Source organism: Lycium ferocissimum, chromosome 7 (genome assembly GCF_029784015.1).
Source record: "Lycium ferocissimum isolate CSIRO_LF1 chromosome 7, AGI_CSIRO_Lferr_CH_V1, whole genome shotgun sequence".
Classification (NCBI taxonomy): domain Eukaryota; kingdom Viridiplantae; phylum Streptophyta; class Magnoliopsida; order Solanales; family Solanaceae; genus Lycium; species Lycium ferocissimum.
Window position 1 is genome coordinate 31173759 of NC_081348.1, and position 7145 is coordinate 31180903.

Sequence of the window (7145 nt, forward strand, 5' to 3'; positions counted from 1 at the left end):
TTTTGGGGTTTAAACATCATTAAGGTTTTAATTTCGCTTATTAAATATAAAAAAAATTTTTTTTTAAAGGCCCAAAAAGGAAAAAATTTTTGGCGTTTAAAATTTTTCACTTTTTCAAAAAAATTATTTCTTTTATTTGAAATCAACGTTTACTAAATTCCAATTTCTATACTTTTTGAAGTTGTATTTAATTGAAACACCTAAAACTTTGTTTCTGTTCTTCACTTTCAATACAATTAAACAATGCAAATATTCTGAAAAATTATAACCAAACACAACTCCATCTTCAACTCCAACTTTAAAATTCCAAATAAAGTAAAAAATATTTGATTTTACAAACGCCTACTTAAAATGAGACGAGGAATACTATATTTAGTAGCCTTTAATTATAGTATTTATAGACTACCCTTTATTTCTTCTCAAGCATTTCCCTTGATTAATACTCCAGTATAATAGAAAGAAAAAAAAAAGAAAAAATAGAGGAGCAAAATTTGTTATTTTTCTGAAACGTCAGATAATTTGAAACGAATTCAGTTCTTTTGGGTAAAATCACTGCACCGATATTTACACCAGCTTAGAATAAAAGAATAATGTGTTGGAACATCTACATTTATCAGAACTAAGACTAATAGTTGGGACCATTGAGAGTATGAATATTATTTTTAATTTTTAAAAACAAAATTGACTTGTGTATTATAAATTAGAATAAATCAAAACTGCCTTTCAAAACCACTGTCGAAGGAAGGCATTTGTTATGTTCAATATCGAATGGACTGCTTCTATGGCATATTTTGGTTTCACACCAAGCCTTGAAATTAAATATGAAGATAATGTAAGACCTATAGAAACTGTCAATTTTTCTTGTAACCTTGCGTGCAAGCATTTGGGTCCCCAATCTATCTCAGCGATTTTCCACATATGTATAAGGTGCCCACAATAGACAAGATTTTACGTTACAAAGTTTTAGCAACACATCTTTTTTCGAATTTGTTTTAGGTATTCATTAAGTCACTTTCATACTTCTTTAAAATCTTAAAAACTTCTTTCTCATTTTTTTTGTTGGGAAATACATCAATTCACATGACACGTTATTAATGATAATAAGCATTATTTCTAGAATTGCTACCTTTCTTTAAACAATTACACTGCAATATGATCAGCTTGTAATATGATGGCTTATAGTTTCTCAAGTGGCCATTTAAAATACCAAGGTGGAACTTTAAGAAAAATTACGTCTCCATCAATTACTTCTGTCTTGTCAAGAAAAAATAAGAAGAGTTCCATTTTGTTTTTTCCCCCACTTTTATGGTAGGGATTTTTTGCGACTTTCTCTATTTACTTTACGTGATACTATTACTATAATTTTCTTTGATTAAATTTTTTTCTAAAGCTCTTGAATCTGATTTATCAAGCATGTTAACGTAAATAGTACTTTTCTATGCTATTCTCAAACATATAAGTTTTATCTCAAAAAAAATTGACAAATGTGTGTTTTGCTGTTCTAACATTGAATGGAAATAACCAATAAAAGGAGAGTTAATTTTCTGCATGGCACAATAAAGCAAGCAAATTATAGTTGAAAAATAAAATTAGAAAAACAAAGAAGAATAGTAGGAGTGTAGCTCCGACACTGATACTTATGAAAAAGTTGAACAATATTTTAATATACCTCCATGTGCTGCAACAAACGAACAGCATTAGCCCTTCATAGTGCCCTATGAAATTACCAGCACTATATGGCATACTACAGCCATTTTAGAGTCATTGTGACAACACCTGAAGCAAAAATTCACTCACGGTAAAAAAGAGTCATTGAGTATCAAGCTAATATGTACGCATATCGATTTGCACATATAATTTTCTCAAATAACCATAATTAATTAATATGTATATATATTTCCACGCTTTTTCATAAGTAGAGGCGCGCCCTAGAGAGGGAAAAAAGAAAAAAAAGAGAAAATGTATTTATTTTTTATTCTTTTTTAAATGAGATTTTTATTTATTTTTTCTCTTCTTTTTAATTAGTGTTGAAAAATCTGCATAGAAGGCTCATATACATATTTGGTCAAATGATGTCATGTACGTATTAGTCTTTCGTTATCCATTTATTTTTATGCAGCTATACTATTAATTTAACAATTGGGATTGTACATTGTAGTCTTGATAAAAAATATATAGTATATTTTTCTTGGAGCGCCGACCCACGACTTTCTTTTTTGTTACTAATTACATTCTATGAGTTCTTTGCGGCACTTACTATAATATTACTTGGGATCCTAGCTCTAATAATTGATCAATGGTTCAAGGAACATGTTCTGGTGGCTGTACAAAGAACGTTTATTATTAATTTATTTACTTAGCATTTTTGAAGATCTTATTTGGCGACAGTGTAACCAGTCATTTCAGCTAGCGTAAACTTTACAACCATTATGATCTTTTAGATGTGTTTAACTTTTATAGGCTGGAAGTGTAATTTTTTTGTTTTTCACACTATCCAGTCGAATAAAATGTATATATTCTTTGGAGTTCGGAGCCAAATGGCTTCTTTTACAGCCATTACACCAAAATGGCATGCCTTTTTTTTAAACCCAAATTTCGTGCAATGATTTAAAATGCAACAAATTTTGTTTTTTTTTTTTAATTTCGTTTTTTATATTAAAAACGAAATTAAAAAAAAAAATAAAATTTGTTGCATTTCGTAACATTAATCTCTTTAGCAATGCCATAAATATAAAGAACGAAAATACAACTATCCTTGTGGTGAAAGCACGTTTCATTTCAGTTATGCGGGACCCGCATAACTAAACATAAAGTACGTTCCCCTCCCGTGAGACTTTTAGTTAAACACAACTAAAAGTTCATTGGATCCGCATAACTAAATATAACTAAAAGTCCGCCCTCCAACATATTAGAGCTTGCATTTCTAAGAAAGTATGCCTCGAGATCGAGCTTGCATTTTAATCTTCTTATGCAGATATTGTTCCAACTCACATGCTTAATCTCGGTTTAAAATTAACAACAATTAACATAAGTATGAATTGACTTGAGACAAGCAACCCAAGCGATATGTCCAACTTAACTAATATAGAGTACTAGATTTTTTCGACGAGCTATTAAATTTAAAGTAACCATAAAACTTTGCGTCCCTGACGGTGAGTTTGTGGTAATTAAGTTATATCCCAAAGAAATTAACAAATCAATATTCGCGTTATTCGTGTGGATCCCCTCGTATATATACTTCAAAACACAACAATAAATTGTTCGAATTAAGCGAATATTAGTTAGTATCTCACGTTAATGACAATGGGTTCGTGCCTCCGTGGTGTTTAACAATTAACATACTGCCATACAACGCAACCCATAATTAGTTTGGAATGACAAATACATATATATGCTTCAAGGCAAAGTACTCATTAGGCATAGGTGATGCCCTATTCATAAGTTTGATAATTCGTTAACAAATTTATGCACGGGGGCATACTTAATGGGCAAACTTGTATCTTGGTTGGCGATAACTTTGTGAAGGAATTATCAAAATAATCTGGACTAGATAACGAAACAAACATAAAAAAAGTCTACCCCTCCGTAGCGTACTTTTAGTTAAACACAACTAAAAGTCTCATTGATCAAGATAACTAAATATAACTAAAAAGTCTGCCCAAAGATATTCGGCTTTGCATTTCTAAGAAAGTATGCCTCGGATCGAGCTTGCATTTTAATCTTCTTACGGATATCAGTTCCAACTCACATGCGTATACGCATGTTAAGATTAAAATGCAAGCTCGATCCGAGGCATACTTAGAAATATGCTTTGAAAGCAATTTTTAATATATTTAGTTATGCTCTGATCCAGCAATTTTAGTTGTGTTTAACTAAAAGTGCTACGAGGGGGCGTACTTTAGTTATGTTTAATTATCTTCGGTCCCGCATAACTTTGATAATTCTCTAGCGCATGCCGGCCCGAAGATAATATATTATTTATTAGAGATGTTCCCCACGAGATAAATTTGTTAACGAATTATCAAACTTTTAGGGGTTTTATTTTAAAAATTTAAATATATATTTTATTCCAAATATGGGTTCTTTTGGTTTTTTTAAACCGGGGGTTTTTTTTCGTGGATTAAAATTTTCAATTGAAATTATTTTAAAATCCGGGATCCCCGTCAATATTGATTTTTTTGGGATAAAACTTAATTACACAACCCTTATGGGAAAAAGCCCTTTAAAGTTAAAAAAACTTATTTTAGTTAATTTGACAATCTGGTTTTTCTCAAAATTCTTTTTTAATTTTTAAATTTTAATTTGTAAAAACGAGATGAACGTGAGAACAATATACGCATAAGAAGATTAAAATGCAAGCTCGATCCGAGGCATACTTTTCTTAGAAAAAAATGCAGCCGAATATGCCGAGGGGGCGACTTTTAGTTATATTTAGTTATGCCGATCCGGCGAACTTTTAGTTATGTTTAGTTAGCCGGTCCGGTATAACTTGAAATGAAACGTGCTTTCACCACAAGGATAGCTGTATTTCTGTTTTTTCACCGTTATTGTACGTTAGAAAAAAACGATTAATACCGCGAGAAATGCAACATTTTTTTTTTTAATTTATTATTTTTATATTAAAACGAAATTAAAAAAAACAAAATTTGTTGCATTTCGTGCAACATTGCACGAAATACCCATTTGGGTTTAAAAAAAAAAGGCCATTTTATTAAATGGAAACGTAAAGAAAGCCATTTTATTTCCGGACTCATATTCTTTGTCCCATTTTATATGAATTTTAGTGATTGAACACAAAATTTAAGAAATAATTTTTTTTTCTAGAAAAAAAAAAAAAAAAAGTTGCGCTCAACTGTAAATTCATATCAGTAAGGGTTGGTCAAATGAGGTTTAAATTAAATTATTTTTAATTAAAAAAAAAGTGTCATGTTTTTAGGATCGTTTGAAAAAAGAAAATTTTGTATATCTATTGCACTAACTGTGTAAATATTTATTTGTACTGTTAGTGAATATGAAATACCTCAATTATTTTCAAAATATGTATATCGATTTGTTTAATATTGAGGTTTTGTGGTGGGGAATTTAGAAGGTGATAATTTTGTATAGTTACGTGTAACCTTCCTTAACACAACCTAGTGATAGAATAACTTTAAGTTGACAACTAAGTTATGTAAGAATAATTAATCACTTGGTTCACGACAAACACAAGAAAATGGAATAAGAGCCGTATGGAAGAAGCAGAAATAAATGTACCAATTTACAGTATATCTTCTGAATTATGAGCAGGCTTAATTGTTCCATCAAACAAGAATGCATCTTATCCTATCATTGATTGTTCGTGTCACTTCATTGCACAAGAAATCGTAACAGTACGACAAATAGCATAGAAAATAAAAACAAAAGATAGATTGTTCCCTATTTGGACTTAGACAACTCGTTAATGATATTGCAAAGATTTCTACTAAAGGATATGGTAGGATGGTTCACGATTAGATTCACTGATAGCTATGAAATTATGATTTAATTTTATGACTTCTATATTTTAAGGTAGGAAAATAAAAATTTGCGATTGAGTTCTAAATTTAATTCTTGTATACATTTATTGAAATATTTAATACCAAATATAAAATTTGGATTAAAATTATTAGGTTCTCGAACACAGTTTTTAATATACTCAACTCTTCTCATGTGTTCCCCTCTAACTACATGTTTAGGTTTGAACCACGAGAATATAAAATTCTTTCGTAAGAATATTTTTATCCTCAAAACTAAAAATATAATGAGAGAATTATCCAATAGATGTTTTAGCGATGGGGTTTCCTTGTTACTATTCTATAATATATTAAGTTAATGCTATGAGGAAAAAAGTAATGGCCTTTATAAGGAAGTTTTGAATGGCCACCCTTGGAGAACTTCTCCGACAGGCTAATACTACTACAAAACCATAATGTTGACATTTCATGTCATTATATAAGAACCATTTTGTTACTTATTAATTCAACTTCCTTACGATGTGATGGTGCTTTTCTTTTTTTGTGTCTCCATCTTTTGCGTCTCCATCTTTTACCATACCATTGCTTTTCCCCCCTCAACTTCAATGGTCCAAAACAGATATAGCCATTCACTTTTAGCCTTTTCTCTAGTGCTCAACACCAATAGGTTGCTTTGGTTCAGTTGGGACTTCCCTTTTCATTTATTTATTATTCCCTTCATCCTAATTTATATAATGCTGTTTGACTGGGTATTTGCGTGGTTATAAATCATTTCATTTAAGGGTAAATATAGAAAAATGTCATTGTTTTTGGGACTTACTAAAAAGGAAAGCAGCAACAACATGCCCAGTGTATTCTTAGAGATGAGGTATATAAGGAGAGGACAAAAGTGTCACATGATTTTATCCCTACCTCGTGGATATAGAGAGATTGTTCTAAAATACCCTCGGCACCGCATCACACAAAGCGATAAAAGCAAGAGATACATAAGTAAATAGGCATAGCAAATAATTGAGAGGAAACATAGCTTTCAAAAGAAAATAATATGATAACCAAAGCACAAGAAATAACGAGGTAGTAATAGAAATATATCATTACTAAAAATAAAAAAGTGTCATATAAATTACGATGAAAGTGGTATATTATGTAGACATTTTTTTTTTTTTTTTTTTTGAATAAAACTATTGATCTCACTGTATCTTAACTACTCTATGTTAATATTGCAAAGAAAAAAAGAAAGTACTACTTGAGTATTAAATGTTCATGCTAGTAACTCTCCTTAAAAAAAACTTTGAAGTGCAACCATGTTGATGAAGAATATTGGAATAATTAAGAAAGAATGTGTATATAAAAACAAGTTGGGATGTTTTGAACAAACAGAAAATATATAATTTCGGTGTGTTATAATGGTCAAGTTGGATCGGCTACAAATTGTTAAATCATTGGACCCTGTTTCACTCGTAATAAAGTAGAACTAATGCGACTACTCGACATTGAATTTGATTTCACTTCTCATCTTTGTGCTACTCTCTTTTTTTAGTCACACTTTGGTCTCATTCTCTAAAAGAAATTCTTCTTCTTTTTACTTCTTTAAAGTTTTTTTGGTAACAGTGAATATATTTTTCGACAAACGTAAGCTTGAACTTTACATTA